This window comes from Cololabis saira, unplaced genomic scaffold, assembly GCF_033807715.1.
Source record: "Cololabis saira isolate AMF1-May2022 unplaced genomic scaffold, fColSai1.1 scf041, whole genome shotgun sequence".
Classification (NCBI taxonomy): Eukaryota; Metazoa; Chordata; class Actinopteri; order Beloniformes; family Belonidae; genus Cololabis; species Cololabis saira.
In genome coordinates this window covers 237,501-261,500 of record NW_026906205.1, presented here as the reverse complement: position 1 = coordinate 261,500, position 24,000 = coordinate 237,501, and the positions used below count along the sequence as shown (strand labels likewise).

The 24,000-nt window shown below is 45.7% G+C and overlaps 71 non-coding genes and 3 pseudogenes across 71 annotated transcripts in view; all 74 read right to left on the bottom strand.

Moving 5' to 3' along the window:
* Positions 1–4: 4 nt before the first annotated feature.
* On the bottom strand, positions 5–123 carry LOC133431750 (5S ribosomal RNA). The gene has a single exon (XR_009776087.1). It is a non-coding gene; the product is annotated as a 5S ribosomal RNA (ribosomal RNA).
* Positions 124–322: 199 nt separating this feature from the next.
* On the bottom strand, positions 323–441 carry LOC133431735 (5S ribosomal RNA). Its single transcript, XR_009776072.1, has one exon. It is a non-coding gene; the product is annotated as a 5S ribosomal RNA (ribosomal RNA).
* Positions 442–658: 217 nt separating this feature from the next.
* On the bottom strand, positions 659–777 carry LOC133431734 (5S ribosomal RNA). The gene has a single exon (XR_009776071.1). It is a non-coding gene; the product is annotated as a 5S ribosomal RNA (ribosomal RNA).
* A 217-nt stretch (positions 778–994) lies between these two features.
* On the bottom strand, positions 995–1,113 carry LOC133431840 (5S ribosomal RNA). Its single transcript, XR_009776171.1, has one exon. It is a non-coding gene; the product is annotated as a 5S ribosomal RNA (ribosomal RNA).
* Positions 1,114–1,312: 199 nt separating this feature from the next.
* Positions 1,313–1,431, bottom strand: LOC133431622 (5S ribosomal RNA). The gene has a single exon (XR_009775966.1). It is a non-coding gene; the product is annotated as a 5S ribosomal RNA (ribosomal RNA).
* A 217-nt stretch (positions 1,432–1,648) lies between these two features.
* Positions 1,649–1,767, bottom strand: LOC133431627 (5S ribosomal RNA). The gene has a single exon (XR_009775970.1). It is a non-coding gene; the product is annotated as a 5S ribosomal RNA (ribosomal RNA).
* Positions 1,768–1,966: 199 nt separating this feature from the next.
* Positions 1,967–2,085, bottom strand: LOC133431733 (5S ribosomal RNA). The gene has a single exon (XR_009776070.1). It is a non-coding gene; the product is annotated as a 5S ribosomal RNA (ribosomal RNA).
* Positions 2,086–2,302: 217 nt separating this feature from the next.
* Positions 2,303–2,421, bottom strand: LOC133431732 (5S ribosomal RNA). Its single transcript, XR_009776069.1, has one exon. It is a non-coding gene; the product is annotated as a 5S ribosomal RNA (ribosomal RNA).
* A 217-nt stretch (positions 2,422–2,638) lies between these two features.
* On the bottom strand, positions 2,639–2,757 carry LOC133431839 (5S ribosomal RNA). Its single transcript, XR_009776170.1, has one exon. It is a non-coding gene; the product is annotated as a 5S ribosomal RNA (ribosomal RNA).
* A 217-nt stretch (positions 2,758–2,974) lies between these two features.
* On the bottom strand, positions 2,975–3,093 carry LOC133431567 (5S ribosomal RNA). Its single transcript, XR_009775913.1, has one exon. It is a non-coding gene; the product is annotated as a 5S ribosomal RNA (ribosomal RNA).
* Positions 3,094–3,292: 199 nt separating this feature from the next.
* LOC133431471 (5S ribosomal RNA) lies at positions 3,293–3,411 on the bottom strand (annotated as a pseudogene).
* Positions 3,412–3,628: 217 nt separating this feature from the next.
* On the bottom strand, positions 3,629–3,747 carry LOC133431443 (5S ribosomal RNA). Its single transcript, XR_009775827.1, has one exon. It is a non-coding gene; the product is annotated as a 5S ribosomal RNA (ribosomal RNA).
* Positions 3,748–3,946: 199 nt separating this feature from the next.
* LOC133431653 (5S ribosomal RNA) lies at positions 3,947–4,065 on the bottom strand. Its single transcript, XR_009775995.1, has one exon. It is a non-coding gene; the product is annotated as a 5S ribosomal RNA (ribosomal RNA).
* Positions 4,066–4,264: 199 nt separating this feature from the next.
* LOC133431429 (5S ribosomal RNA) lies at positions 4,265–4,383 on the bottom strand. Its single transcript, XR_009775813.1, has one exon. It is a non-coding gene; the product is annotated as a 5S ribosomal RNA (ribosomal RNA).
* A 217-nt stretch (positions 4,384–4,600) lies between these two features.
* On the bottom strand, positions 4,601–4,719 carry LOC133431506 (5S ribosomal RNA). The gene has a single exon (XR_009775856.1). It is a non-coding gene; the product is annotated as a 5S ribosomal RNA (ribosomal RNA).
* A 199-nt stretch (positions 4,720–4,918) lies between these two features.
* On the bottom strand, positions 4,919–5,037 carry LOC133431652 (5S ribosomal RNA). The gene has a single exon (XR_009775994.1). It is a non-coding gene; the product is annotated as a 5S ribosomal RNA (ribosomal RNA).
* Positions 5,038–5,236: 199 nt separating this feature from the next.
* On the bottom strand, positions 5,237–5,355 carry LOC133431428 (5S ribosomal RNA). Its single transcript, XR_009775812.1, has one exon. It is a non-coding gene; the product is annotated as a 5S ribosomal RNA (ribosomal RNA).
* Positions 5,356–5,572: 217 nt separating this feature from the next.
* LOC133431708 (5S ribosomal RNA) lies at positions 5,573–5,691 on the bottom strand. The gene has a single exon (XR_009776046.1). It is a non-coding gene; the product is annotated as a 5S ribosomal RNA (ribosomal RNA).
* Positions 5,692–5,908: 217 nt separating this feature from the next.
* On the bottom strand, positions 5,909–6,027 carry LOC133431710 (5S ribosomal RNA). Its single transcript, XR_009776048.1, has one exon. It is a non-coding gene; the product is annotated as a 5S ribosomal RNA (ribosomal RNA).
* A 199-nt stretch (positions 6,028–6,226) lies between these two features.
* Positions 6,227–6,345, bottom strand: LOC133431594 (5S ribosomal RNA). The gene has a single exon (XR_009775939.1). It is a non-coding gene; the product is annotated as a 5S ribosomal RNA (ribosomal RNA).
* Positions 6,346–6,561: 216 nt separating this feature from the next.
* On the bottom strand, positions 6,562–6,680 carry LOC133431593 (5S ribosomal RNA). The gene has a single exon (XR_009775938.1). It is a non-coding gene; the product is annotated as a 5S ribosomal RNA (ribosomal RNA).
* Positions 6,681–6,897: 217 nt separating this feature from the next.
* On the bottom strand, positions 6,898–7,016 carry LOC133431505 (5S ribosomal RNA). The gene has a single exon (XR_009775855.1). It is a non-coding gene; the product is annotated as a 5S ribosomal RNA (ribosomal RNA).
* A 199-nt stretch (positions 7,017–7,215) lies between these two features.
* On the bottom strand, positions 7,216–7,334 carry LOC133431813 (5S ribosomal RNA). The gene has a single exon (XR_009776146.1). It is a non-coding gene; the product is annotated as a 5S ribosomal RNA (ribosomal RNA).
* Positions 7,335–7,533: 199 nt separating this feature from the next.
* LOC133431730 (5S ribosomal RNA) lies at positions 7,534–7,652 on the bottom strand. Its single transcript, XR_009776067.1, has one exon. It is a non-coding gene; the product is annotated as a 5S ribosomal RNA (ribosomal RNA).
* Positions 7,653–7,869: 217 nt separating this feature from the next.
* LOC133431728 (5S ribosomal RNA) lies at positions 7,870–7,988 on the bottom strand. Its single transcript, XR_009776066.1, has one exon. It is a non-coding gene; the product is annotated as a 5S ribosomal RNA (ribosomal RNA).
* Positions 7,989–8,205: 217 nt separating this feature from the next.
* Positions 8,206–8,324, bottom strand: LOC133431838 (5S ribosomal RNA). Its single transcript, XR_009776169.1, has one exon. It is a non-coding gene; the product is annotated as a 5S ribosomal RNA (ribosomal RNA).
* Positions 8,325–8,541: 217 nt separating this feature from the next.
* Positions 8,542–8,660, bottom strand: LOC133431564 (5S ribosomal RNA). The gene has a single exon (XR_009775911.1). It is a non-coding gene; the product is annotated as a 5S ribosomal RNA (ribosomal RNA).
* A 199-nt stretch (positions 8,661–8,859) lies between these two features.
* On the bottom strand, positions 8,860–8,978 carry LOC133431470 (5S ribosomal RNA; annotated as a pseudogene).
* Positions 8,979–9,195: 217 nt separating this feature from the next.
* Positions 9,196–9,314, bottom strand: LOC133431329 (5S ribosomal RNA). Its single transcript, XR_009775716.1, has one exon. It is a non-coding gene; the product is annotated as a 5S ribosomal RNA (ribosomal RNA).
* Positions 9,315–9,513: 199 nt separating this feature from the next.
* On the bottom strand, positions 9,514–9,632 carry LOC133431651 (5S ribosomal RNA). Its single transcript, XR_009775993.1, has one exon. It is a non-coding gene; the product is annotated as a 5S ribosomal RNA (ribosomal RNA).
* Positions 9,633–9,831: 199 nt separating this feature from the next.
* LOC133431427 (5S ribosomal RNA) lies at positions 9,832–9,950 on the bottom strand. Its single transcript, XR_009775811.1, has one exon. It is a non-coding gene; the product is annotated as a 5S ribosomal RNA (ribosomal RNA).
* A 217-nt stretch (positions 9,951–10,167) lies between these two features.
* LOC133431504 (5S ribosomal RNA) lies at positions 10,168–10,286 on the bottom strand. The gene has a single exon (XR_009775854.1). It is a non-coding gene; the product is annotated as a 5S ribosomal RNA (ribosomal RNA).
* Positions 10,287–10,485: 199 nt separating this feature from the next.
* LOC133431677 (5S ribosomal RNA) lies at positions 10,486–10,604 on the bottom strand. The gene has a single exon (XR_009776017.1). It is a non-coding gene; the product is annotated as a 5S ribosomal RNA (ribosomal RNA).
* A 199-nt stretch (positions 10,605–10,803) lies between these two features.
* LOC133431425 (5S ribosomal RNA) lies at positions 10,804–10,922 on the bottom strand. Its single transcript, XR_009775809.1, has one exon. It is a non-coding gene; the product is annotated as a 5S ribosomal RNA (ribosomal RNA).
* Positions 10,923–11,139: 217 nt separating this feature from the next.
* On the bottom strand, positions 11,140–11,258 carry LOC133431695 (5S ribosomal RNA). Its single transcript, XR_009776034.1, has one exon. It is a non-coding gene; the product is annotated as a 5S ribosomal RNA (ribosomal RNA).
* Positions 11,259–11,475: 217 nt separating this feature from the next.
* On the bottom strand, positions 11,476–11,594 carry LOC133431709 (5S ribosomal RNA). Its single transcript, XR_009776047.1, has one exon. It is a non-coding gene; the product is annotated as a 5S ribosomal RNA (ribosomal RNA).
* A 199-nt stretch (positions 11,595–11,793) lies between these two features.
* LOC133431592 (5S ribosomal RNA) lies at positions 11,794–11,912 on the bottom strand. The gene has a single exon (XR_009775937.1). It is a non-coding gene; the product is annotated as a 5S ribosomal RNA (ribosomal RNA).
* Positions 11,913–12,128: 216 nt separating this feature from the next.
* On the bottom strand, positions 12,129–12,247 carry LOC133431591 (5S ribosomal RNA). The gene has a single exon (XR_009775936.1). It is a non-coding gene; the product is annotated as a 5S ribosomal RNA (ribosomal RNA).
* A 217-nt stretch (positions 12,248–12,464) lies between these two features.
* LOC133431503 (5S ribosomal RNA) lies at positions 12,465–12,583 on the bottom strand. Its single transcript, XR_009775853.1, has one exon. It is a non-coding gene; the product is annotated as a 5S ribosomal RNA (ribosomal RNA).
* A 199-nt stretch (positions 12,584–12,782) lies between these two features.
* Positions 12,783–12,901, bottom strand: LOC133431696 (5S ribosomal RNA). Its single transcript, XR_009776035.1, has one exon. It is a non-coding gene; the product is annotated as a 5S ribosomal RNA (ribosomal RNA).
* A 199-nt stretch (positions 12,902–13,100) lies between these two features.
* Positions 13,101–13,219, bottom strand: LOC133431621 (5S ribosomal RNA). The gene has a single exon (XR_009775965.1). It is a non-coding gene; the product is annotated as a 5S ribosomal RNA (ribosomal RNA).
* A 217-nt stretch (positions 13,220–13,436) lies between these two features.
* LOC133431626 (5S ribosomal RNA) lies at positions 13,437–13,555 on the bottom strand. The gene has a single exon (XR_009775969.1). It is a non-coding gene; the product is annotated as a 5S ribosomal RNA (ribosomal RNA).
* Positions 13,556–13,754: 199 nt separating this feature from the next.
* On the bottom strand, positions 13,755–13,873 carry LOC133431727 (5S ribosomal RNA). Its single transcript, XR_009776065.1, has one exon. It is a non-coding gene; the product is annotated as a 5S ribosomal RNA (ribosomal RNA).
* Positions 13,874–14,090: 217 nt separating this feature from the next.
* LOC133431923 (5S ribosomal RNA) lies at positions 14,091–14,209 on the bottom strand. The gene has a single exon (XR_009776251.1). It is a non-coding gene; the product is annotated as a 5S ribosomal RNA (ribosomal RNA).
* Positions 14,210–14,426: 217 nt separating this feature from the next.
* Positions 14,427–14,545, bottom strand: LOC133431836 (5S ribosomal RNA). Its single transcript, XR_009776167.1, has one exon. It is a non-coding gene; the product is annotated as a 5S ribosomal RNA (ribosomal RNA).
* A 217-nt stretch (positions 14,546–14,762) lies between these two features.
* On the bottom strand, positions 14,763–14,881 carry LOC133431563 (5S ribosomal RNA). The gene has a single exon (XR_009775910.1). It is a non-coding gene; the product is annotated as a 5S ribosomal RNA (ribosomal RNA).
* Positions 14,882–15,080: 199 nt separating this feature from the next.
* Positions 15,081–15,199, bottom strand: LOC133431469 (5S ribosomal RNA; annotated as a pseudogene).
* A 217-nt stretch (positions 15,200–15,416) lies between these two features.
* LOC133431935 (5S ribosomal RNA) lies at positions 15,417–15,535 on the bottom strand. The gene has a single exon (XR_009776262.1). It is a non-coding gene; the product is annotated as a 5S ribosomal RNA (ribosomal RNA).
* A 199-nt stretch (positions 15,536–15,734) lies between these two features.
* LOC133431650 (5S ribosomal RNA) lies at positions 15,735–15,853 on the bottom strand. Its single transcript, XR_009775992.1, has one exon. It is a non-coding gene; the product is annotated as a 5S ribosomal RNA (ribosomal RNA).
* A 199-nt stretch (positions 15,854–16,052) lies between these two features.
* Positions 16,053–16,171, bottom strand: LOC133431424 (5S ribosomal RNA). The gene has a single exon (XR_009775808.1). It is a non-coding gene; the product is annotated as a 5S ribosomal RNA (ribosomal RNA).
* Positions 16,172–16,388: 217 nt separating this feature from the next.
* Positions 16,389–16,507, bottom strand: LOC133431502 (5S ribosomal RNA). The gene has a single exon (XR_009775852.1). It is a non-coding gene; the product is annotated as a 5S ribosomal RNA (ribosomal RNA).
* A 199-nt stretch (positions 16,508–16,706) lies between these two features.
* On the bottom strand, positions 16,707–16,825 carry LOC133431649 (5S ribosomal RNA). The gene has a single exon (XR_009775991.1). It is a non-coding gene; the product is annotated as a 5S ribosomal RNA (ribosomal RNA).
* A 199-nt stretch (positions 16,826–17,024) lies between these two features.
* On the bottom strand, positions 17,025–17,143 carry LOC133431423 (5S ribosomal RNA). The gene has a single exon (XR_009775807.1). It is a non-coding gene; the product is annotated as a 5S ribosomal RNA (ribosomal RNA).
* A 217-nt stretch (positions 17,144–17,360) lies between these two features.
* On the bottom strand, positions 17,361–17,479 carry LOC133431500 (5S ribosomal RNA). Its single transcript, XR_009775851.1, has one exon. It is a non-coding gene; the product is annotated as a 5S ribosomal RNA (ribosomal RNA).
* A 199-nt stretch (positions 17,480–17,678) lies between these two features.
* Positions 17,679–17,797, bottom strand: LOC133431898 (5S ribosomal RNA). Its single transcript, XR_009776227.1, has one exon. It is a non-coding gene; the product is annotated as a 5S ribosomal RNA (ribosomal RNA).
* A 217-nt stretch (positions 17,798–18,014) lies between these two features.
* LOC133431647 (5S ribosomal RNA) lies at positions 18,015–18,133 on the bottom strand. The gene has a single exon (XR_009775989.1). It is a non-coding gene; the product is annotated as a 5S ribosomal RNA (ribosomal RNA).
* A 199-nt stretch (positions 18,134–18,332) lies between these two features.
* Positions 18,333–18,451, bottom strand: LOC133431422 (5S ribosomal RNA). The gene has a single exon (XR_009775806.1). It is a non-coding gene; the product is annotated as a 5S ribosomal RNA (ribosomal RNA).
* Positions 18,452–18,668: 217 nt separating this feature from the next.
* Positions 18,669–18,787, bottom strand: LOC133431499 (5S ribosomal RNA). The gene has a single exon (XR_009775850.1). It is a non-coding gene; the product is annotated as a 5S ribosomal RNA (ribosomal RNA).
* Positions 18,788–18,986: 199 nt separating this feature from the next.
* LOC133431646 (5S ribosomal RNA) lies at positions 18,987–19,105 on the bottom strand. Its single transcript, XR_009775988.1, has one exon. It is a non-coding gene; the product is annotated as a 5S ribosomal RNA (ribosomal RNA).
* Positions 19,106–19,304: 199 nt separating this feature from the next.
* Positions 19,305–19,423, bottom strand: LOC133431421 (5S ribosomal RNA). Its single transcript, XR_009775805.1, has one exon. It is a non-coding gene; the product is annotated as a 5S ribosomal RNA (ribosomal RNA).
* Positions 19,424–19,640: 217 nt separating this feature from the next.
* On the bottom strand, positions 19,641–19,759 carry LOC133431498 (5S ribosomal RNA). Its single transcript, XR_009775849.1, has one exon. It is a non-coding gene; the product is annotated as a 5S ribosomal RNA (ribosomal RNA).
* A 199-nt stretch (positions 19,760–19,958) lies between these two features.
* On the bottom strand, positions 19,959–20,077 carry LOC133431897 (5S ribosomal RNA). The gene has a single exon (XR_009776226.1). It is a non-coding gene; the product is annotated as a 5S ribosomal RNA (ribosomal RNA).
* A 217-nt stretch (positions 20,078–20,294) lies between these two features.
* LOC133431903 (5S ribosomal RNA) lies at positions 20,295–20,413 on the bottom strand. Its single transcript, XR_009776232.1, has one exon. It is a non-coding gene; the product is annotated as a 5S ribosomal RNA (ribosomal RNA).
* Positions 20,414–20,630: 217 nt separating this feature from the next.
* LOC133431566 (5S ribosomal RNA) lies at positions 20,631–20,749 on the bottom strand. Its single transcript, XR_009775912.1, has one exon. It is a non-coding gene; the product is annotated as a 5S ribosomal RNA (ribosomal RNA).
* Positions 20,750–20,948: 199 nt separating this feature from the next.
* On the bottom strand, positions 20,949–21,067 carry LOC133431606 (5S ribosomal RNA). The gene has a single exon (XR_009775951.1). It is a non-coding gene; the product is annotated as a 5S ribosomal RNA (ribosomal RNA).
* A 217-nt stretch (positions 21,068–21,284) lies between these two features.
* LOC133431965 (5S ribosomal RNA) lies at positions 21,285–21,403 on the bottom strand. The gene has a single exon (XR_009776291.1). It is a non-coding gene; the product is annotated as a 5S ribosomal RNA (ribosomal RNA).
* A 199-nt stretch (positions 21,404–21,602) lies between these two features.
* Positions 21,603–21,721, bottom strand: LOC133431420 (5S ribosomal RNA). The gene has a single exon (XR_009775804.1). It is a non-coding gene; the product is annotated as a 5S ribosomal RNA (ribosomal RNA).
* A 217-nt stretch (positions 21,722–21,938) lies between these two features.
* Positions 21,939–22,057, bottom strand: LOC133431781 (5S ribosomal RNA). Its single transcript, XR_009776116.1, has one exon. It is a non-coding gene; the product is annotated as a 5S ribosomal RNA (ribosomal RNA).
* A 199-nt stretch (positions 22,058–22,256) lies between these two features.
* On the bottom strand, positions 22,257–22,375 carry LOC133431742 (5S ribosomal RNA). The gene has a single exon (XR_009776079.1). It is a non-coding gene; the product is annotated as a 5S ribosomal RNA (ribosomal RNA).
* Positions 22,376–22,592: 217 nt separating this feature from the next.
* LOC133431845 (5S ribosomal RNA) lies at positions 22,593–22,711 on the bottom strand. The gene has a single exon (XR_009776176.1). It is a non-coding gene; the product is annotated as a 5S ribosomal RNA (ribosomal RNA).
* A 199-nt stretch (positions 22,712–22,910) lies between these two features.
* On the bottom strand, positions 22,911–23,029 carry LOC133431555 (5S ribosomal RNA). Its single transcript, XR_009775902.1, has one exon. It is a non-coding gene; the product is annotated as a 5S ribosomal RNA (ribosomal RNA).
* A 199-nt stretch (positions 23,030–23,228) lies between these two features.
* Positions 23,229–23,347, bottom strand: LOC133431645 (5S ribosomal RNA). The gene has a single exon (XR_009775987.1). It is a non-coding gene; the product is annotated as a 5S ribosomal RNA (ribosomal RNA).
* Positions 23,348–23,564: 217 nt separating this feature from the next.
* Positions 23,565–23,683, bottom strand: LOC133431763 (5S ribosomal RNA). The gene has a single exon (XR_009776099.1). It is a non-coding gene; the product is annotated as a 5S ribosomal RNA (ribosomal RNA).
* A 217-nt stretch (positions 23,684–23,900) lies between these two features.
* LOC133431726 (5S ribosomal RNA) overlaps positions 23,901–24,000 on the bottom strand; it is a 119-nt gene continuing 19 nt past the window's right edge. The window contains exon 1 of the ribosomal RNA XR_009776064.1: positions 23,901–24,000. This exon is cut by the window's right edge and continues 19 nt beyond it. This is a non-coding gene — a ribosomal RNA (5S ribosomal RNA).

Here is a 24,000-nt window from a genome sequence, read left to right as displayed (position 1 = left end):
AAAAAACTTACAGCACCTGGTATTCCCAGGCGGTCTCCCATCCAAGTACTAACCAGGCCCGACCCTGCTTAGCTTCCGAGATCAGACGAGATCGGGCGCATCCAGGCTGGTATGGCCATAAGCAGAAGCTGCAGCTTGAAATACCTCTTATATGGAGTTGAAGATAAGTCATACAATATAAGTCATTGATTTGTTGGTTTTATTTGTTGGAGTTAAAGTGCCTTAACCATGTGCCTAACACTTTTGGACGTGAGCTGTCGCTCTTACCACGTTGAAATATGTGTGGGTAGATTAAGCGAGAGCGCTCTCTGCTGGTTGAAAAAGCTTACAGCACCTGGTATTCCCAGGCGGTCTCCCATCCAAGTACTAACCAGGCCCGACCCTGCTTAGCTTCCGAGATCAGACGAGATCGGGCGCATCCAGGCTGGTATAGCCATAAGCTGAAGCTGCAGCTTGAAATACTTCTTATATGGAGTTGAAGATAAGTCATATAATACAAGTCATTGATTTGTTGGTGATAATAATTTAGAAGCGCTTATTTGTTGGAGTTAAAGTGCCTTAACCATGTGCCTAACACTTTTGGACGTGAGCTGTCGCTCTTACCACGTTGAAATATGTGTGGGTAGATTAAGCGAGAGCGCTCTCTGCTGGTTGAAAAAGCTTACAGCACCTGGTATTCCCAGGCGGTCTCCCATCCAAGTACTAACCAGGCCCGACCCTGCTTAGCTTCCGAGATCAGACGAGATCGGGCGCATCCAGGCTGGTATAGCCATAAGCTGAAGCTGCAGCTTGAAATACTTCTTATATGGAGTTGAAGATAAGTCATATAATACAAGTCATTGATTTGTTGGTGATAATAATTTAGAAGCGCTTATTTGTTGGAGTTAAAGTGCCTTAACCATGTGAAAAACACTTTTGGACGTGAGCTGTCGCTGTTACCACGTTGAAATATGTGTGGGTAGATTAAGCGAGGGCGCTCTCTGCTGGTTGAAAATTCTTACAGCACCTGGTATTCCCAGGCGGTCTCCCATCCAAGTACTAACCAGGCCCAACCCTGCTTAGCTTCCGAGATCAGACGAGATCGGGCGCATCCAGGCTGGTATGGCCATAAGGTGAAGCTGCAGCTTGAAATACTTCTTATATGGAGTTGAAGATAAGTCATAGAATATAAGTCATTGATTTGTTGGTTTTATTTGTTGGAGTTAAAGTGCCTTAACCATGTGCAAAACACTTTAGGACGTGAGCTGTTACTGTTACCACGTTGAAATATGTGTGGGTAGATTAAGCGAGAGCGCTCTCTGCTGGTTGAAAATGCTTACAGCACCTGGTATTCCCAGGCGGTCTCCCATCCAAGTACTAACCAGGCCCTACCCTGCTTAGCTTCCGAGATCAGACGAGATCGGGCGCATCCAGGCTGGTATGGCCATAAGCTGAAGCTGCAGCTTGAAATACTTCTTATATGGAGTTGAAGATAAGTCATATAATACAAGTCATTGATTTGTTGGTGATAATAATTTAGAAGCGCTTATTTGTTGGAGTTAAAGTGCCTTAACCATGTGAAAAACACTTTTGGACGTGAGCTGTCGCTGTTACCACATTGAAATATGTGTGGGTAGATTAAGCGAGAGCGCTCTCTGCTGGTTGAAAAAGCTTACAGCACCTGGTATTCCCAGGCGGTCTCCCATCCAAGTACTAACCAGGCCCGACCCTGCTTAGCTTCCGAGATCAGACGAGATCGGGCGCATCCAGGCTGGTATGGCCATAAGCAGAAGCTGCAGCTTGAAATACCTCTTATATGGAGTTGAAGATAAGTCATAGAATATAAGTCATTGATTTGTTGGTTTTATTTGTTGGAGTTAAAGTGCCTTAACCATGTGCCTAACACTTTTGGACGTGAGCTGTCGCTCTTACCACGTTGAAATATGTGTGGGTAGATTAAGCGAGAGCGCTCTCTGCTGGTTGAAAAAGCTTACAGCACCTGGTATTCCCAGGCGGTCTCCCATCCAAGTACTAACCAGGCCCGACCCTGCTTAGCTTCCGAGATCAGACGAGATCGGGCGCATCCAGGCTGGTATAGCCATAAGCTGAAGCTGCAGCTTGAAATACTTCTTATATGGAGTTGAAGATAAGTCATATAATACAAGTCATTGATTTGTTGGTGATAATAATTTAGAAGCGCTTATTTGTTGGAGTTAAAGTGCCTTAACCATGTGCCTAACACTTTTGGACGTGAGCTGTCGCTCTTACCACGTTGAAATATGTGTGGGTAGATTAAGCGAGAGCGCTCTCTGCTGGTTGAAAAAGCTTACAGCACCTGGTATTCCCAGGCGGTCTCCCATCCAAGTACTAACCAGGCCCGACCCTGCTTAGCTTCCGAGATCAGACGAGATCGGGCGCATCCAGGCTGGTATAGCCATAAGCTGAAGCTGCAGCTTGAAATACTTCTTATATGGAGTTGAAGATAAGTCATATAATACAAGTCATTGATTTGTTGGTGATAATAATTTAGAAGCGCTTATTTGTTGGAGTTAAAGTGCCTTAACCATGTGAAAAACACTTTTGGACGTGAGCTGTCGCTGTTACCACGTTGAAATATGTGTGGGTAGATTAAGCGAGGGCGCTCTCTGCTGGTTGAAAATTCTTACAGCACCTGGTATTCCCAGGCGGTCTCCCATCCAAGTACTAACCAGGCCCAACCCTGCTTAGCTTCCGAGATCAGACGAGATCGGGCGCATCCAGGCTGGTATGGCCATAAGGTGAAACTGCAGCTTGAAATACTTCTTATATGGAGTTGAAGATAAGTCATATAATATAAGTCATTGATTTGTTGGTGATAATAATTTAGAAGCGCTTATTTGTTGGAGTTAAAGTGCCTTAACCATGTGCAAAACACTTTTGGACGTGAGCTGTCGCTCTTACCACGTTGAAATATTTGTGGGTAGATTAAGCGAGAGCGCTCTCTGCTGGTTGAAAAAGCTTACAGCACCTGGTATTCCCAGGCGGTCTCCCATCCAGGTACTAACCAGGCCCGACCCTGCTTAGCTTCCGAGATCAGACGAGATCGGGCGCATCCAGGCTGGTATGGCCGTAAGCAGAAGCTGCTGCTTGAAATACCTCTTATATGGAGTTGAAGATAAGTCATAGAATATAAGTCATTGATTTGTTGGTTTTATTTGTTGGAGTTAAAGTGCCTTAGCCATGTGCAAAACACTTTAGGACGTGAGCTGTCGCTGTTACCACGTTGAAATATGTGTGGGTAGATTAAGCGAGAGCGCTCTCTGCTGGTTGAAAAAGCTTACAGCACCTGATATTCCCAGGCGGTCTCCCATCCAAGTCCTAACCAGGCCTGACCCTGCTTAGCTTCCGAGATCAGACGAGATCGGGCGCATCCAGGCTGGTATGGCCATAAGGTGAAGCTGCAGCTTGAAATACTTCTTATATGGAGTTGAAGATAAGTCATATAATATAAGTCATTGATTTGTTGGTGATAATAATTTAGAAGCGCATATTTGTTGGAGTTAAAGTGCCTTAACCATGTGAAAAACACTTTAGGACGTGAGCTGTCGCTGTTACCACGTTGAAATATGTGTGGGTAGATTAAGCGAGAGCGCTCTCTGCTGGTTGAAAAAGCTTACAGCACCTGGTATTCCCAGGCGGTCTCCCATCCAAGTACTAACCAGGCCCGAACCTGCTTAGCTTCCGAGATCAGACGAGATCGGGCGCATCCAGGCTGGTATGGCCGTAAGCAGAAGCCGCAGCTTGAAATACCTCTTATATGGAGTTGAAGATAAGTCATAGCATATAAGTCATTGATTTGTTGGTTTTATTTGTTGGAGTTAAAGTGCCTTAACCATGTGCAAAACCCTTTAGGACGTGAGCTGTCGCTGTTACCACGTTGGAATATGTGTGGGTAGATTAAGCGAGAGCGCTCTCTGCTGGTTGAAAAAGCTTACAGCACCTGATATTCCCAGGCGGTCTCCCATCCAAGTACTAACCAGGCCCGACCCTGCTTAGCTTCCGAGATCAGACGAGATCGGGCGCATCCAGGCTGGTATGGCCGTAAGCAGAATCTGCTGCTTGAAATACCTCTTATATGGAGTTGAAGATAAGTCATAGAATATAAGTCAGCGATTTGTTGGTTTTATTTGTTGGAGTTAAAGTGCCTTAACCATGTGCAAAACACTTTAGGACGTGAGCTGTCGCTGTTACCACGTTGAAATATGTGTGGGTAGATTAAGCGAGAGCGCTCTCTGCTGGTTGAAAAAGCTTACAGCACCTGATATTCCCAGGCGGTCTCCCATCCAAGTCCTAACCAGGCCTGACCCTGCTTAGCTTCCGAGATCAGACGAGATCGGGCGCATCCAGGCTGGTATGGCCATAAGCTGAAGCTGCAGCTTGAAATACCTCTTATATGGAGTTGAAGATAAGTCATATAATATAAGTCATTGATTTGTTGGTGATAATAATTTAGAAGCGCATATTTGTTGGAGTTAAAGTGCCTTAACCATGTGAAAAACACTTTAGGACGTGAGCTGTCGCTGTTACCACGTTGAAATATGTGTGGGTAGATTAAGCGAGAGCGCTCTCTGCTGGTTGAAAAAGCTTACAGCACCTGGTATTCCCAGGCGGTCTCCCATCCAAGTACTAACCAGGCCCGACCCTGCTTAGCTTCCGAGATCAGACGAGATCGGGCGCATCCAGGCTGGTATGGCCGTAAGCAGAAGCTGCAGCTTGAAATACCTCTTATATGGAGTTGAAGATAAGTCATAGCATATAAGTCATTGATTTGTTGGTTTTATTTGTTGGAGTTAAAGTGCCTTAACCATGTGCAAAACACTTTAGGACGTGAGCTGTCGCTGTTACCACGTTGAAATATGTGTGGGTAGATTAAGCGAGAGCGCTCTCTGCTGGTTGAAAAAGCTTACAGCACCTGATATTCCCAGGCGGTCTCCCATCCAAGTACTAACCAGGCCCGACCCTGCTTAGCTTCCGAGATCAGACGAGATCGGGCGCATCCAGGCTGGTATGGCCGTAAGCAGAATCTGCTGCTTGAAATACCTCTTATATGGAGTTGAAGATAAGTCATAGAATATAAGTCAGCGATTTGTTGGTTTTATTTGTTGGAGTTAAAGTGCCTTAACCATGTGCAAAACACTTTAGGACGTGAGCTGTCGCTGTTACCACGTTGAAATATGTGTGGGTAGATTAAGCGAGAGCGCTCTCTGCTGGTTGAAAAAGCTTACAGCACCTGATATTCCCAGGCGGTCTCCCATCCAAGTCCTAACCAGGCCTGACCCTGCTTAGCTTCCGAGATCAGACGAGATCGGGCGCATCCAGGCTGGTATGGCCATAAGCTGAAGCTGCAGCTTGAAATACCTCTTATATGGAGTTGAAGATAAGTCATATAATATAAGTCATTGATTTGTTGGTGATAATAATTTAGAAGCGCATATTTGTTGGAGTTAAAGTGCCTTAACCATGTGAAAAACACTTTAGGACGTGAGCTGTCGCTGTTACCACGTTGAAATATGTGTGGGTAGATTAAGCGAGAGCGCTCTCTGCTGGTTGAAAAAGCTTACAGCACCTGGTATTCCCAGGCGGTCTCCCATCCAAGTACTAACCAGGCCCGACCCTGCTTAGCTTCCGAGATCAGACGAGATCGGGCGCATCCAGGTTGGTATGGCCGTAAGCAGAAGCTGCAGCTTGAAATACCTCTTATATGGAGTTGAAGATAAGTCATAGCATATAAGTCATTGATTTGTTGGTGATAATAATTTAGAAGCGCTTATTTGTTGGAGTTAAAGTGCCTTAACCATGTGCAAAACACTTTAGGACGTGAGCTGTCCCTGTTACCACGTTGAAATATGTGTGGGTAGATTAAGCGAGAGCGCTCTCTGCTGGTTGAAAAAGCTTACAGCACCTGGTATCCCCAGGCGGTCTCCCATCCAAGTACTAACCAGGCCCGACCCTGCTTAGCTTCCGAGATCAGACGAGATCGGGTGCATCCAGGCTGGTATGGCCGTAAGCAGAAGCTGCAGCTTGAAATACCTCTTATATGGAGTTGAAGATAAGTCATAGAATATAAGTCATTGATTTGTTGGTTTTATTTGTTGGAGTTAAAGTGCCTTAACCATGTGCAAAACACTTTAGGACGTGAGCTGTTGCTGTTACCACATTGAAATATGTGTGGGTAGATTAAGCGAGAGCGCTCTCTGCTGGTTGAAAATGCTTACAGCACCTGGTATTCCCAGGCGGTCTCCCATCCAAGTACTAACCAGGCCCGACCCTGCTTAGCTTCCGAGATCAGACGAGATCGGGCGCATCCAGGCTGGTATGGCCGTAAGCTGAAGCTGCAGCTTGAAATACTTCTTATATGGAGTTGAAGATAAGTATATAATACAAGTCATTGATTTGTTGGTGATAATAATTTAGAAGCGCTTATTTGTTGGAGTTAAAGTGCCTTAACCATGTGCAAAACACTTTAGGACGTGAGCTGTCGCTGTTACCACGTTGAAATATGTGTGGGTAGATTAAGCGAGAGCGCTCTCTGCTGGTTGAAAATGCTTACAGCACCTGGTATTCCCAGGCGGTCTCCCATCCAAGTACTAACCAGGCCCGACCCTGCTTAGCTTCCGAGATCAGACGAGATCGGGCGCATCCAGGCTGGTATGGCCGTAAGCAGAAGCTGCTGCTTGAAATACCTCTTATATGGAGTTGAAGATAAGTCATATAATATAAGTCATTGATTTGTTGGTGATAATAATTTAGAAGCACTTATTTGTTGGAGTTAAAGTGCCTTAACCATGTGAAAAACACTTTAGGACGTGAGCTGTCGCTGTTACCACGTTGAAATATGTGTGGGTAGATTAAGCGAGAGCGCTCTCTGCTGGTTGAGAAAGCTTACAGCACCTGGTATTCCCAGGCGGTCTCCCATCCAAGTACTAACCAGGCCCGACCCTGCTTAGCTTCCGAGATCAGACGAGATCGGGCGCATCCAGGCTGGTATGGCCGTAAGCAGAAGCTGCAGCTTGAAATACCTCTTATATGGAGTTGAAGATAAGTCATAGCATATAAGTCCTTGATTTGTTGGTTTTATTTGTTGGAGTTAAAGTGCCTTAACCATGTGAAAAACACTTTTGGACGTGAGCTGTCGCTCTTACCACGTTGAAATATGTGTGGGTAGATTAAGCGAGAGCGCTCTCTGCTGGTTGAAAAAGCTTACAGCACCTGGTATTCCCAGGCGGTCTCCCATTTAAGTACTAACCAGGCCCGACCCTGCTTAGCTTCCGAGATCAGACGAGATCGGGCGCATCCAGGCTGGTATGGCCATAAGCAGAAGCTGCAGCTTGAAATACCTCTTATATGGAGTTGAAGATAAGTCATAGAATATAAGTCATTGATTTGTTGGTTTTATTTGTTGGAGTTAAAGTGCCTTAACCATGTGCCTAACACTTTTGGACGTGAGCTGTCGCTCTTACCACGTTGAAATATGTGTGGGTAGATTAAGCGAGAGCGCTCTCTGCTGGTTGAAAAAGCTTACAGCACCTGGTATTCCCAGGCGGTCTCCCATCCAAGTACTAACCAGGCCCGACCCTGCTTAGCTTCCGAGATCAGACGAGATCGGGCGCATCCAGGCTGGTATAGCCATAAGCTGAAGCTGCAGCTTGAAATACTTCTTATATGGAGTTGAAGATAAGTCATATAATACAAGTCATTGATTTGTTGGTGATAATAATTTAGAAGCGCTTATTTGTTGGAGTTAAAGTGCCTTAACCATGTGCCTAACACTTTTGGACGTGAGCTGTCGCTCTTACCACGTTGAAATATGTGTGGGTAGATTAAGCGAGAGCGCTCTCTGCTGGTTGAAAAAGCTTACAGCACCTGGTATTCCCAGGCGGTCTCCCATCCAAGTACTAACCAGGCCCGACCCTGCTTAGCTTCCGAGATCAGACGAGATCGGGCGCATCCAGGCTGGTATAGCCATAAGCTGAAGCTGCAGCTTGAAATACTTCTTATATGGAGTTGAAGATAAGTCATATAATACAAGTCATTGATTTGTTGGTGATAATAATTTAGAAGCGCTTATTTGTTGGAGTTAAAGTGCCTTAACCATGTGAAAAACACTTTTGGACGTGAGCTGTCGCTGTTACCACGTTGAAATATGTGTGGGTAGATTAAGCGAGGGCGCTCTCTGCTGGTTGAAAATTCTTACAGCACCTGGTATTCCCAGGCGGTCTCCCATCCAAGTACTAACCAGGCCCAACCCTGCTTAGCTTCCGAGATCAGACGAGATCGGGCGCATCCAGGCTGGTATGGCCATAAGGTGAAGCTGCAGCTTGAAATACTTCTTATATGGAGTTGAAGATAAGTCATATAATATAAGTCATTGATTTGTTGGTGATAATAATTTAGAAGCGCTTATTTGTTGGAGTTAAAGTGCCTTAACCATGTGCAAAACACTTTTGGACGTGAGCTGTCGCTCTTACCACGTTGAAATATTTGTGGGTAGATTAAGCGAGAGCGCTCTCTGCTGGTTGAAAAAGCTTACAGCACCTGGTATTCCCAGGCGGTCTCCCATCCAGGTACTAACCAGGCCCGACCCTGCTTAGCTTCCGAGATCAGACGAGATCGGGCGCATCCAGGCTGGTATGGCCGTAAGCAGAAGCTGCTGCTTGAAATACCTCTTATATGGAGTTGAAGATAAGTCATAGAATATAAGTCATTGATTTGTTGGTTTTATTTGTTGGAGTTAAAGTGCCTTAGCCATGTGCAAAACACTTTAGGACGTGAGCTGTCGCTGTTACCACGTTGAAATATGTGTGGGTAGATTAAGCGAGAGCGCTCTCTGCTGGTTGAAAAAGCTTACAGCACCTGATATTCCCAGGCGGTCTCCCATCCAAGTCCTAACCAGGCCTGACCCTGCTTAGCTTCCGAGATCAGACGAGATCGGGCGCATCCAGGCTGGTATGGCCATAAGGTGAAGCTGCAGCTTGAAATACTTCTTATATGGAGTTGAAGATAAGTCATATAATATAAGTCATTGATTTGTTGGTGATAATAATTTAGAAGCGCATATTTGTTGGAGTTAAAGTGCCTTAACCATGTGAAAAACACTTTAGGACGTGAGCTGTCGCTGTTACCACGTTGAAATATGTGTGGGTAGATTAAGCGAGAGCGCTCTCTGCTGGTTGAAAAAGCTTACAGCACCTGGTATTCCCAGGCGGTCTCCCATCCAAGTACTAACCAGGCCCGAACCTGCTTAGCTTCCGAGATCAGACGAGATCGGGCGCATCCAGGCTGGTATGGCCGTAAGCAGAAGCCGCAGCTTGAAATACCTCTTATATGGAGTTGAAGATAAGTCATAGCATATAAGTCATTGATTTGTTGGTTTTATTTGTTGGAGTTAAAGTGCCTTAACCATGTGCAAAACCCTTTAGGACGTGAGCTGTCGCTGTTACCACGTTGAAATATGTGTGGGTAGATTAAGCGAGAGCGCTCTCTGCTGGTTGAAAAAGCTTACAGCACCTGATATTCCCAGGCGGTCTCCCATCCAAGTACTAACCAGGCCCGACCCTGCTTAGCTTCCGAGATCAGACGAGATCGGGCGCATCCAGGCTGGTATGGCCGTAAGCAGAATCTGCTGCTTGAAATACCTCTTATATGGAGTTGAAGATAAGTCATAGAATATAAGTCAGCGATTTGTTGGTTTTATTTGTTGGAGTTAAAGTGCCTTAACCATGTGCAAAACACTTTAGGACGTGAGCTGTCGCTGTTACCACGTTGAAATATGTGTGGGTAGATTAAGCGAGAGCGCTCTCTGCTGGTTGAAAAAGCTTACAGCACCTGATATTCCCAGGCGGTCTCCCATCCAAGTCCTAACCAGGCCTGACCCTGCTTAGCTTCCGAGATCAGACGAGATCGGGCGCATCCAGGCTGGTATGGCCATAAGCTGAAGCTGCAGCTTGAAATACCTCTTATATGGAGTTGAAGATAAGTCATATAATATAAGTCATTGATTTGTTGGTGATAATAATTTAGAAGCGCATATTTGTTGGAGTTAAAGTGCCTTAACCATGTGAAAAACACTTTAGGACGTGAGCTGTCGCTGTTACCACGTTGAAATATGTGTGGGTAGATTAAGCGAGAGCGCTCTCTGCTGGTTGAAAAAGCTTACAGCACCTGGTATTCCCAGGCGGTCTCCCATCCAAGTACTAACCAGGCCCGACCCTGCTTAGCTTCCGAGATCAGACGAGATCGGGCGCATCCAGGCTGGTATGGCCGTAAGCAGAAGCTGCAGCTTGAAATACCTCTTATATGGAGTTGAAGATAAGTCATAGCATATAAGTCATTGATTTGTTGGTTTTATTTGTTGGAGTTAAAGTGCCTTAACCATGTGCAAAACACTTTAGGACGTGAGCTGTCGCTGTTACCACGTTGAAATATGTGTGGGTAGATTAAGCGAGAGCGCTCTCTGCTGGTTGAAAAAGCTTACAGCACCTGATATTCCCAGGCGGTCTCCCATCCAAGTACAAACCAGGCCCGACCCTGCTTAGCTTCCGAGATCAGACGAGATCGGGTGCATCCAGGCTGGTATGGCCGTAAGCAGAATCTGCTGCTTGAAATACCTCTTATATGGAGTTGAAGATAAGTCATAGAATATAAGTCAGCGATTTGTTGGTTTTATTTGTTGGAGTTAAAGTGCCTTAACCATGTGCAAAACACTTTAGGACGTGAGCTGTCGCTGTTACCACGTTGAAATATGTGTGGGTAGATTAAGCGAGAGCGCTCTCTGCTGGTTGAAAAAGCTTACAGCACCTGATATTCCCAGGCGGTCTCCCATCCAAGTCCTAACCAGGCCTGACCCTGCTTAGCTTCCGAGATCAGACGAGATCGGGCGCATCCAGGCTGGTATGGCCATAAGCTGAAGCTGCAGCTTGAAATACCTCTTATATGGAGTTGAAGATAAGTCATATAATATAAGTCATTGATTTGTTGGTGATAATAATTTAGAAGCGCATATTTGTTGGAGTTAAAGTGCCTTAACCATGTGAAAAACACTTTAGGACGTGAGCTGTCGCTGTTACCACGTTGAAATATGTGTGGGTAGATTAAGCGAGAGCGCTCTCTGCTGGTTGAAAAAGCTTACAGCACCTGGTATTCCCAGGCGGTCTCCCATCCAAGTACTAACCAGGCCCGACCCTGCTTAGCTTCCGAGATCAGACGAGATCGGGCGCATCCAGGTTGGTATGGCCGTAAGCAGAAGCTGCAGCTTGAAATACCTCTTATATGGAGTTGAAGATAAGTCATAGCATATAAGTCATTGATTTGTTGGTGATAATAATTTAGAAGCGCTTATTTGTTGGAGTTAAAGTGCCTTAACCATGTGCAAAACACTTTAGGACGTGAGCTGTCGCTGTTACCACGTTGAAATATGTGTGGGTAGATTAAGCGAGAGCGCTCTCTGCTGGTTGAAAAAGCTTACAGCACCTGGTATCCCCAGGCGGTCTCCCATCCAAGTACTAACCAGGCCCGACCCTGCTTAGCTTCCGAGATCAGACGAGATCGGGTGCATCCAGGCTGGTATGGCCGTAAGCAGAAGCTGCAGCTTGAAATACCTCTTATATGGAGTTGAAGATAAGTCATAGAATATAAGTCATTGATTTGTTGGTTTTATTTGTTGGAGTTAAAGTGCCTTAACCATGTGCAAAACACTTTAGGACGTGAGCTGTTGCTGTTACCACGTTGAAATATGTGTGGGTAGATTAAGCGAGAGCGCTCTCTGCTGGTTGAAAATGCTTACAGCACCTGGTATTCCCAGGCGGTCTCCCATCCAAGTACTAACCAGGCCCGACCCTGCTTAGCTTCCGAGATCAGACGAGATCGGGCGCATCCAGGCTGGTATGGCCGTAAGCTGAAGCTGCAGCTTGAAATACTTCTTATATGGAGTTGAAGATAAGTATATAATACAAGTCATTGATTTGTTGGTGATAATAATTTAGAAGCGCTTATTTGTTGGAGTTAAAGTGCCTTAACCATGTGCAAAACACTTTAGGACGTGAGCTGTCGCTGTTACCACGTTGAAATATGTGTGGGTAGATTAAGCGAGAGCGCTCTCTGCTGGTTGAAAATGCTTACAGCACCTGGTATTCCCAGGCGGTCTCCCATCCAAGTACTAACCAGGCCCGACCCTGCTTAGCTTCCGAGATCAGACGAGATCGGGCGCATCCAGGCTGGTATGGCCGTAAGCAGAAGCTGCTGCTTGAAATACCTCTTATATGGAGTTGAAGATAAGTCATATAATATAAGTCATTGATTTGTTGGTGATAATAATTTAGAAGCACTTATTTGTTGGAGTTAAAGTGCCTTAACCATGTGAAAAACACTTTAGGACGTGAGCTGTCGCTGTTACCACGTTGAAATATGTGTGGGTAGATTAAGCGAGAGCGCTCTCTGCTGGTTGAGAAAGCTTACAGCACCTGGTATTCCCAGGCGGTCTCCCATCCAAGTACTAACCAGGCCCGACCCTGCTTAGCTTCCGAGATCAGACGAGATCGGGCGCATCCAGGCTGGTATGGCCGTAAGCAGAAGCTGCAGCTTGAAATACCTCTTATATGGAGTTGAAGATAAGTCATAGCATATAAGTCCTTGATTTGTTGGTTTTATTTGTTGGAGTTAAAGTGCCTTAACCATGTGAAAAACACTTTTGGACGTGAGCTGTCGCTCTTACCACGTTGAAATATGTGTGGGTAGATTAAGCGAGAGCGCTCTCTGCTGGTTGAAAAAGCTTACAGCACCTGGTATTCCCAGGCGGTCTCCCATTTAAGTACTAACCAGGCCCGACCCTGCTTAGCTTCCGAGATCAGACGAGATCGGGCGCATCCAGGCTGGTATGGCCGTAAGCAGAAGCTGCAGCTTGAAATACCTCTTATATGGAGTTGAAGATAAGTCATAGAATATAAGTCATTGATTTGTTGGTTTTATTTGTTGGAGTTAAAGTGCCTTAACCATGTGCAAAACTCTTTAGGACGTGAGCTGTTGCTGTTACCACGTTGAAATATGTGTGGGTAGATTAAGCGAGAGCGCTCTCTGCTGGTTGAAAATGCTTACAGCACCTGGTATTCCCAGGCGGTCTCCCATCCAAGTACTAACCAGGCCCTACCCTGCTTAGCTTCCGAGATCAGACGAGATCGGGCGCATCCAGGCTGGTATGGCCATAAGCTGAAGCTGCAGCTTGAAATACTTCTTATATGGAGTTGAAGATAAGTCATATAATACAAGTCATTGATTTGTTGGTGATAATAATTTAGAAGCGCTTATTTGTTGGAGTTAAAGTGCCTTAACCATGTGAAAAACACTTTTGGACGTGAGCTGTCGTTGTTACCACGTTGAAATATGTGTGGGTAGATTAAGCGAGAGCGCTCTCTGCTGGTTGAAAAAGCTTACAGCACCTGGTATTCCCAGGCGGTCTCCCATCCAAGTACTAACCAGGCCCGACCCTGCTTAGCTTCCGAGATCAGACGAGATCGGGCGCATCCAGGCTGGTATGGCCATAAGCAGAAGCTGCAGCTTGAAATACCTCTTATATGGAGTTGAAGATAAGTCATAGAATATAAGTCATTGATTTGTTGGTTTTATTTGTTGGAGTTAAAGTGCCTTAACCATGTGCCTAACACTTTTGGACGTGAGCTGTCGCTCTTACCACGTTGAAATATGTGTGGGTAGATTAAGCGAGAGCGCTCTCTGCTGGTTGAAAAAGCTTACAGCACCTGGTATTCCCAGGCGGTCTCCCATCCAAGTACTAACCAGGCCCGACCCTGCTTAGCTTCCGAGATCAGACGAGATCGGGCGCATCCAGGCTGGTATAGCCATAAGCTGAAGCTGCAGCTTGAAATACTTCTTATATGGAGTTGAAGATAAGTCATATAATACAAGTCATTGATTTGTTGGTGATAATAATTTAGAAGCGCTTATTTGTTGGAGTTAAAGTGCCTTAACCATGTGCCTAACACTTTTGGACGTGAGCTGTCGCTCTTACCACGTTGAAATATGTGTGGGTAGATTAAGCGAGAGCGCTCTCTGCTGGTTGAAAAAGCTTACAGCACCTGGTATTCCCAGGCGGTCTCCCATCCAAATACTAACCAGGCCCGACCCTGCTTAGCTTCCGAGATCAGACGAGATCGGGCGCATCCAGGCTGGTATAGCCATAAGCTGAAGCTGCAGCTTGAAATACTTCTTATATGGAGTTGAAGATAAGTCATATAATACAAGTCATTGATTTGTTGGTGATAATAATTTAGAAGCGCTTATTTGTTGGAGTTAAAGTGCCTTAACCATGTGAAAAACACTTTTGGACGTGAGCTGTCGCTGTTACCACGTTGAAATATGTGTGGGTAGATTAAGCGAGGGCGCTCTCTGCTGGTTGAAAATTCTTACAGCACCTGGTATTCCCAGGCGGTCTCCCATCCAAGTACTAACCAGGCCCAACCCTGCTTAGCTTCCGAGATCAGACGAGATCGGGCGCATCCAGGCTGGTATGGCCATAAGGTGAAGCTGCAGCTTGAAATACTTCTTATATGGAGTTGAAGATAAGTCATATAATATAAGTCATTGATTTGTTGGTGATAATAATTTAGAAGCGCTTATTTGTTGGAGTTAAAGTGCCTTAACCATGTGCAAAACACTTTTGGACGTGAGCTGTCGCTCTTACCACGTTGAAATATTTGTGGGTAGATTAAGCGAGAGCGCTCTCTGCTGGTTGAAAAAGCTTACAGCACCTGGTATTCCCAGGCGGTCTCCCATCCAGGTACTAACCAGGCCCGACCCTGCTTAGCTTCCGAGATCAGACGAGATCGGGCGCATCCAGGCTGGTATGGCCGTAAGCAGAAGCTGCTGCTTGAAATACCTCTTATATGGAGTTGAAGATAAGTCATAGAATATAAGTCATTGATTTGTTGGTTTTATTTGTTGGAGTTAAAGTGCCTTAGCCATGTGCAAAACACTTTAGGACGTGAGCTGTCGCTGTTACCACGTTGAAATATGTGTGGGTAGATTAAGCGAGAGCGCTCTCTGCTGGTTGAAAAAGCTTACAGCACCTGATATTCCCAGGCGGTCTCCCATCCAAGTCCTAACCAGGCCTGACCCTGCTTAGCTTCCGAGATCAGACGAGATCGGGCGCATCCAGGCTGGTATGGCCATAAGGTGAAGCTGCAGCTTGAAATACCTCTTATATGGAGTTGAAGATAAGTCATATAATATAAGTCATTGATTTGTTGGTGATAATAATTTAGAAGCGCATATTTGTTGGAGTTAAAGTGCCTTAACCATGTGAAAAACACTTTAGGACGTGAGCTGTCGCTGTTACCACGTTGAAATATGTGTGGGTAGATTAAGCGAGAGCGCTCTCTGCTGGTTGAAAAAGCTTACAGCACCTGGTATTCCCAGGCGGTCTCCCATCCAAGTACTAACCAGGCCCGAACCTGCTTAGCTTCCGAGATCAGACGAGATCGGGCGCATCCAGGCTGGTATGGCCGTAAGCAGAAGCCGCAGCTTGAAATACCTCTTATATGGAGTTGAAGATAAGTCATAGCATATAAGTCATTGATTTGTTGGTTTTATTTGTTGGAGTTAAAGTGCCTTAACCATGTGCAAAACCCTTTAGGACGTGAGCTGTCGCTGTTACCACGTTGAAATATGTGTGGGTAGATTAAGCGATAGCGCTCTCTGCTGGTTGAAAAAGCTTACAGCACCTGATATTCCCAGGCGGTCTCCCATCCAAGTACTAACCAGGCCCGACCCTGCTTAGCTTCCGAGATCAGACGAGATCGGGCGCATCCAGGCTGGTATGGCCGTAAGCAGAATCTGCTGCTTGAAATACCTCTTATATGGAGTTGAAGATAAGTCATAGAATATAAGTCAGCGATTTGTTGGTTTTATTTGTTGGAGTTAAAGTGCCTTAACCATGTGCAAAACACTTTAGGACGTGAGCTGTCGCTGTTACCACGTTGAAATATGTGTGGGTAGATTAAGCGAGAGCGCTCTCTGCTGGTTGAAAAAGCTTACAGCACCTGATATTCCCAGGCGGTCTCCCATCCAAGTCCTAACCAGGCCTGACCCTGCTTAGCTTCCGAGATCAGACGAGATCGGGCGCATCCAGGCTGGTATGGCCATAAGCTGAAGCTGCAGCTTGAAATACCTCTTATATGGAGTTGAAGATAAGTCATATAATATAAGTCATTGATTTGTTGGTGATAATAATTTAGAAGCGCATATTTGTTGGAGTTAAAGTGCCTTAACCATGTGAAAAACACTTTAGGACGTGAGCTGTCGCTGTTACCACGTTGAAATATGTGTGGGTAGATTAAGCGAGAGCGCTCTCTGCTGGTTGAAAAAGCTTACAGCACCTGGTATTCCCAGGCGGTCTCCCATCCAAGTACTAACCAGGCCCGACCCTGCTTAGCTTCCGAGATCAGACGAGATCGGGCGCATCCAGGCTGGTATGGCCGTAAGCAGAAGCTGCAGCTTGAAATACCTCTTATATGGAGTTGAAGATAAGTCATAGCATATAAGTCATTGATTTGTTGGTTTTATTTGTTGGAGTTAAAGTGCCTTAACCATGTGCAAAACACTTTAGGACGTGAGCTGTCGTTGTTACCACGTTGAAATATGTGTGGGTAGATTAAGCGAGAGCGCTCTCTGCTGGTTGAAAAAGCTTACAGCACCTGATATTCCCAGGCGGTCTCCCATCCAAGTACTAACCAGGCCCGACCCTGCTTAGCTTCCGAGATCAGACGAGATCGGGCGCATCCAGGCTGGTATGGCCGTAAGCAGAATCTGCTGCTTGAAATACCTCTTATATGGAGTTGAAGATAAGTCATAGAATATAAGTCAGCGATTTGTTGGTTTTATTTGTTGGAGTTAAAGTGCCTTAACCATGTGCAAAACACTTTAGGACGTGAGCTGTCGCTGTTACCACGTTGAAATATGTGTGGGTAGATTAAGCGAGAGCGCTCTCTGCTGGTTGAAAAAGCTTACAGCACCTGATATTCCCAGGCGGTCTCCCATCCAAGTCCTAACCAGGCCTGACCCTGCTTAGCTTCCGAGATCAGACGAGATCGGGCGCATCCAGGCTGGTATGGCCATAAGCTGAAGCTGCAGCTTGAAATACCTCTTATATGGAGTTGAAGATAAGTCATATAATATAAGTCATTGATTTGTTGGTGATAATAATTTAGAAGCGCATATTTGTTGGAGTTAAAGTGCCTTAACCATGTGAAAAACACTTTAGGACGTGAGCTGTCGCTGTTACCACGTTGAAATATGTGTGGGTAGATTAAGCGAGAGCGCTCTCTGCTGGTTGAAAAAGCTTACAGCACCTGGTATTCCCAGGCGGTCTCCCATCCAAGTACTAACCAGGCCCGACCCTGCTTAGCTTCCGAGATCAGACGAGATCGGGCGCATCCAGGCTGGTATGGCCGTAAGCAGAAGCTGCAGCTTGAAATACCTCTTATATGGAGTTGAAGATAAGTCATAGCATATAAGTCATTGATTTGTTGGTTTTATTTGTTGGAGTTAAAGTGCCTTAACCATGTGCAAAACACTTTAGGACGTGAGCTGTCGCTGTTACCACGTTGAAATATGTGTGGGTAGATTAAGCGAGAGCGCTCTCTGCTGGTTGAAAAAGCTTACAGCACCTGATATTCCCAGGCGGTCTCCCATCCAAGTACTAACCAGGCCCGACCCTGCTTAGCTTTCGAGATCAGACGAGATCGGGCGCATCCAGGCAGGTATGGCCGTAAGCTGAAGCTGCAGCTTGAAATACCTCTTATATGGAGTTGAAGATAAGTCATATAATATAAGTCATTGATTTGTTGGTGATAATAATTTAGAAGCGCTTATTTGTTGGAGTTAAAGTGCCTTAACCATGTGCAAAACCCTTTAGGACGTGAGCTGTCGCTGTTACCACGTTGAAATATGTGTGGGTAGATTAAGCGATAGCGCTCTCTGCTGGTTGAAAAAGCTTACAGCACCTGATATTCCCAGGCGGTCTCCCATCCAAGTACTAACCAGGCCCGACCCTGCTTAGCTTCCGAGATCAGACGAGATCGGGCGCATCCAGGCTGGTATGGCCGTAAGCAGAATCTGCTGCTTGAAATACCTCTTATATGGAGTTGAAGATAAGTCATAGAATATAAGTCAGCGATTTGTTGGTTTTATTTGTTGGAGTTAAAGTGCCTTAACCATGTGCAAAACACTTTAGGACGTGAGCTGTCGCTGTTACCACGTTGAAATATGTGTGGGTAGATTAAGCGAGAGCGCTCTCTGCTGGTTGAAAAAGCTTACAGCACCTGATATTCCCAGGCGGTCTCCCATCCAAGTCCTAACCAGGCCTGACCCTGCTTAGCTTCCGAGATCAGACGAGATCGGGCGCATCCAGGCTGGTATGGCCATAAGCTGAAGCTGCAGCTTGAAATACCTCTTATATGGAGTTGAAGATAAGTCATATAATATAAGTCATTGATTTGTTGGTGATAATAATTTAGAAGCGCATATTTGTTGGAGTTAAAGTGCCTTAACCATGTGAAAAACACTTTAGGACGTGAGCTGTCGCTGTTACCACGTTGAAATATGTGTGGGTAGATTAAGCGAGAGCGCTCTCTGCTGGTTGAAAAAGCTTACAGCACCTGGTATTCCCAGGCGGTCTCCCATCCAAGTACTAACCAGGCCCGACCCTGCTTAGCTTCCGAGATCAGACGAGATCGGGCGCATCCAGGCTGGTATGGCCGTAAGCAGAAGCTGCAGCTTGAAATACCTCTTATATGGAGTTGAAGATAAGTCATAGCATATAAGTCATTGATTTGTTGGTTTTATTTGTTGGAGTTAAAGTGCCTTAACCATGTGCAAAACACTTTAGGACGTGAGCTGTCGTTGTTACCACGTTGAAATATGTGTGGGTAGATTAAGCGAGAGCGCTCTCTGCTGGTTGAAAAAGCTTACAGCACCTGATATTCCCAGGCGGTCTCCCATCCAAGTACTAACCAGGCCCGACCCTGCTTAGCTTCCGAGATCAGACGAGATCGGGCGCATCCAGGCTGGTATGGCCGTAAGCAGAATCTGCTGCTTGAAATACCTCTTATATGGAGTTGAAGATAAGTCATAGAATATAAGTCAGCGATTTGTTGGTTTTATTTGTTGGAGTTAAAGTGCCTTAACCATGTGCAAAACACTTTAGGACGTGAGCTGTCGCTGTTACCACGTTGAAATATGTGTGGGTAGATTAAGCGAGAGCGCTCTCTGCTGGTTGAAAAAGCTTACAGCACCTGATATTCCCAGGCGGTCTCCCATCCAAGTCCTAACCAGGCCTGACCCTGCTTAGCTTCCGAGATCAGACGAGATCGGGCGCATCCAGGCTGGTATGGCCATAAGCTGAAGCTGCAGCTTGAAATACCTCTTATATGGAGTTGAAGATAAGTCATATAATATAAGTCATTGATTTGTTGGTGATAATAATTTAGAAGCGCATATTTGTTGGAGTTAAAGTGCCTTAACCATGTGAAAAACACTTTAGGACGTGAGCTGTCGCTGTTACCACGTTGAAATATGTGTGGGTAGATTAAGCGAGAGCGCTCTCTGCTGGTTGAAAAAGCTTACAGCACCTGGTATTCCCAGGCGGTCTCCCATCCAAGTACTAACCAGGCCCGACCCTGCTTAGCTTCCGAGATCAGACGAGATCGGGCGCATCCAGGCTGGTATGGCCGTAAGCAGAAGCTGCAGCTTGAAATACCTCTTATATGGAGTTGAAGATAAGTCATAGCATATAAGTCATTGATTTGTTGGTTTTATTTGTTGGAGTTAAAGTGCCTTAACCATGTGCAAAACACTTTAGGACGTGAGCTGTCGCTGTTACCACGTTGAAATATGTGTGGGTAGATTAAGCGAGAGCGCTCTCTGCTGGTTGAAAAAGCTTACAGCACCTGATATTCCCAGGCGGTCTCCCATCCAAGTACTAACCAGGCCCGACCCTGCTTAGCTTTCGAGATCAGACGAGATCGGGCGCATCCAGGCAGGTATGGCCGTAAGCTGAAGCTGCAGCTTGAAATACCTCTTATATGGAGTTGAAGATAAGTCATATAATATAAGTCATTGATTTGTTGGTGATAATAATTTAGAAGCGCTTATTTGTTGGAGTTAAAGTGCCTTAACCATGTGCAAAACACTTTAGGACGTGAGCTGTCGCTGTTACCACGTTGAAATATGTGTGGGTAGATTAAGCGAGAGCGCTCTCTGCTGGTTGAAAATGCTTACAGCACCTGGTATTCCCAGGCGGTCTCCCATCCAAGTACTAACCAGGCCCGACCCTGCTTAGCTTCCGAGGTCAGACAAGATCGGGCGCATCCAGGCTGGTATGGCCGTAAGCAGAAGCTGCTGCTTGAAATACCTCTTATATGGAGTTGAAGATAAGTCATATAATATAAGTCATTGATTTGTTGGTGATAATAATTTAGAAGCGCTTATTTGTTGGAGTTAGACTGCCTTAACCATGTGAAAAACACTTTTGGACGTGAGCTGTCGCTGTTACCACGTTGAAATATGTGTGGGTAGATTAAGCGAGAGCGCTCTCTGCTGGTTGAAAAAGCTTACAGCACCTGGTATTCCCAGGCGGTCTCCCATCCAAGTACTAACCAGGCCCGACCCTGCTTAGCTTCCGAGATCAGATGAGATCGGGCGCATCCAGGCTGGTATGGCCGTAAGCAGAAGCTGCAGCTTGAAATACCTCTTATATGGAGTTGAAGATAAGTCATAGAATATAAGTCATTGATTTGTTGGTTTTATTTGTTGGAGTTAAAGTGCCTTAACCATGTGCAAAACCCTTTTGGACGTGAGCTGTCGCTCTTACCACGTTGAAATATGTGTGGGTAGATTAAGCGAGAGCGCTCTCTGCTGGTTGAAAAAGCTTACAGCACCTGGTATTCCCAGGCGGTCTCCCATCCAAGTACTAACCAGGCCCTACCCTGCTTAGCTTCCGAGATCAGACGAGATCGGGCGCATCCAGGCTGGTATGGCCATAAGCTGAAGCTGCAGCTTGAAATACTTCTTATATGGAGTTGAAGATAAGTCATATAATACAAGTCATTGATTTGTTGGTGATAATAATTTAGAAGCGCTTATTTGTTGGAGTTAAAGTGCCTTAACCATGTGCAAAACACTTTAGGACGTGAGCTGTCGCTGTTACCACGTTGAAATATGTGTAGGTAGATTAAGCGAGAGCACTCTCTGCTGGTTGAAAATGCTTACAGCACCTGGTATTCCGAGGCGGTCTCCCATCCAAGTACTAACCAGGCCCGACCCTGCTTAGCTTCCGAGATCAGACGAGATCGGGCGCATCCAGGCTGGTATGGCCGTAAGGAGAATCTGCTGCTTGAAATACCTCTTATATGGAGTTGAAGATAAGTCATAGAATATAAGTCATTGATTTGTTGGTTTTATTTGTTGGAGTTAAAGTGCCTTAACCATGTGCAAAACACTTTAGGACGTGAGCTGTCGCTGTTACCACGTTGAAATATGTGTGGGTAGATTAAGCGAGAGCGCTCTCTGCTGGTTGAAAAAGCTTACAGCACCTGATATTCCCAGGCGGTCTCCCATCCAAGTCCTAACCAGGCCTGACCCTGCTTAGCTTCCGAGATCAGACGAGATCGGGCGCATCCAGGCTGGTATGGCCATAAGCTGAAGCTGTAGCTTGAAATACCTCTTATATGGAGTTGAAGATAAGTCATATAATATAAGTCATTGATTTGTTGGTGATAATAATTTAGAAGCGCATATTTGTTGGAGTTAAAGTGCCTTAACCATGTGCAAAACACTTTAGGACGTGAGCTGTCGCTGTTACCACGTTGAAATATGTGTGGGTAGATTAAGCGAGAGCGCACTCTGCTGGTTGAAAATACTTACAACACCTGGTATTCCCAGGCGGTCTCCCATCCAAGTACTAACCAGGCCCGACCCTGCTTAACTTCCGAGATCAGACGAGATCGGGCGCATCCAGGCTGGTATGGCCGTAAGCAGAAGCTGCAGCTTGAAATACCTCTTATATGGAGTTGAAGATAAGTCATAGAATATAAGTCATTGATTTGTTGGTTTTATTTGTTGGAGTTAAAGTGCCTTAACCATGTGCAAAACACTTTTGGACGTGAGCTGTCGCTGTTACCACGTTGAAATATGTGTGGGTAGATTAAGCGAGAGTGCTCTCTGCTGGTTGAAAATGCTTACAGCACCTGGTATTCCCAGGCGGTCTCCCATCCAAGTACTAACCAGGCCCGACCCTGCTTAGCTTCCGAGATCAGATGAGATCGGGCGCATCCAGGCTGGTATGGCCGTAAGCAGAAGCTGCTGCTTGAAATACCTCTTATATGGAGTTGAAGATAAGTCATATAATATAAGTCATTGATTTGTTGGTGATAATAATTTAGAAGCGTTTATTTGTTGGAGTTAAAGTGCCTTAACCATGTGCAAAACACTTTAGGACGTGAGCTGTCGCTGTTACCACGTTGAAATATGTGTGGGTAGATTAAGCGAGAGCGCTCTCTGCTGGTTGAAAATGCTTACAGCACCTGGTATTCCCAGGCGGTCTCCCATCCAAGTACTAACCAGGCCCGACCCTGCTTAGCTTCCGAGATCAGACGAGATCGGGCGCATCTAGGCTGGTATGGCTGTAAGCAGAAGCTGCAGCTTGAAATACCTCTTATATGGAGTTGAAGATAAGTCATAGCATATAAGTCATTGATTTGTTGGTTTTATTTGTTGGAGTTAAAGTGCCTTAACCATGTGCAAAACACTTTAGGACGTGAACTGTCGCTGTTACCACGTTGAAATATGTGTGGGTAGATTAAGCGAGAGCGCTCTCTGCTGGTTGAAAAAGCTTACAGCACCTGGTATTCCCAGGCGGTCTCCCATCCAAGTACTAACCAGGCCCGACCCTGCTTAGCTTCCGAGATCAGACGAGATCGGGCGCATCCAGGCTGGTATGGCTGTAAGCAGAAGCTGCAGCTTGAAATACCTCTTATATGGAGTTGAAGATAAGTCATAGCATATAAGTCATTGATTTGTTGGTTTTATTTGTTGGAGTTAAAGTGCCTTAACCATGTGCAAAACACTTTAGGACGTGAGCTGTCGCTGTTACCACGTTGAAATATGTGTGGGTAGATTAAGCGAGAGCGCTCTCTGCTGGTTGAAAAAGCTTACAGCACCTGATATTCCCAGGCGGTCTCCCATCCAAGTACTAACCAGGCCCGACCCTGCTTAGCTTCCGAGATCAGACGAGATCGGGCGCATCCAGGCTGGTATGGCCGTAAGCTGAAGCTGCAGCTTGAAACACCTCTTATATGGAGTTGAAGATAAGTCATATAATATAAGTCATTGATTTGTTGGTGATAATAATTTAGAAGCGCTTATTTGTTGGAGTTAAAGTGCCTTAACCATGTGCAAAACACTTTTGGACGTGAGCTGTCGCTCTTACCACGTTGAAATATGTGTGGGTAGATTAAGCGAGAGCGCTCTCTGCTGGTTGAAAAAGCTTACAGCACCTGGTATTCCCAGGCGGTCTCCCATCCAAGTACTAACCAGGCCCGACCCTGCTTAGCTTCCGAGATCAGACGAGATCGGGCGCATCTAGGCTGGTATGGCCGTAAGCAGAATCTGCTGCTTGAAATACCTCTTATATGGAGTTGAAGATAAGTCATAGAATATAAGTCATTGATTTGTTGGTGATAATAATTTAGAAGCGCTTATTTGTTGGAGTTAAAGTGCCTTAACCATGTGCAAAACACTTTTGGACGTGAGCTGTCGCTCTTACCACGTTGAAATATGTGTGGGTAGATTAAGCGAGAGCGCTCTCTGCTGGTTGAAAAAGCTTACAGCACCTGGTATTCCCAGGCGGTCTCCCATTCAAGTACTAACCAGGCCCGACCCTGCTTAGCTTCCGAGATCAGACGAGATCGGGCGCATCCA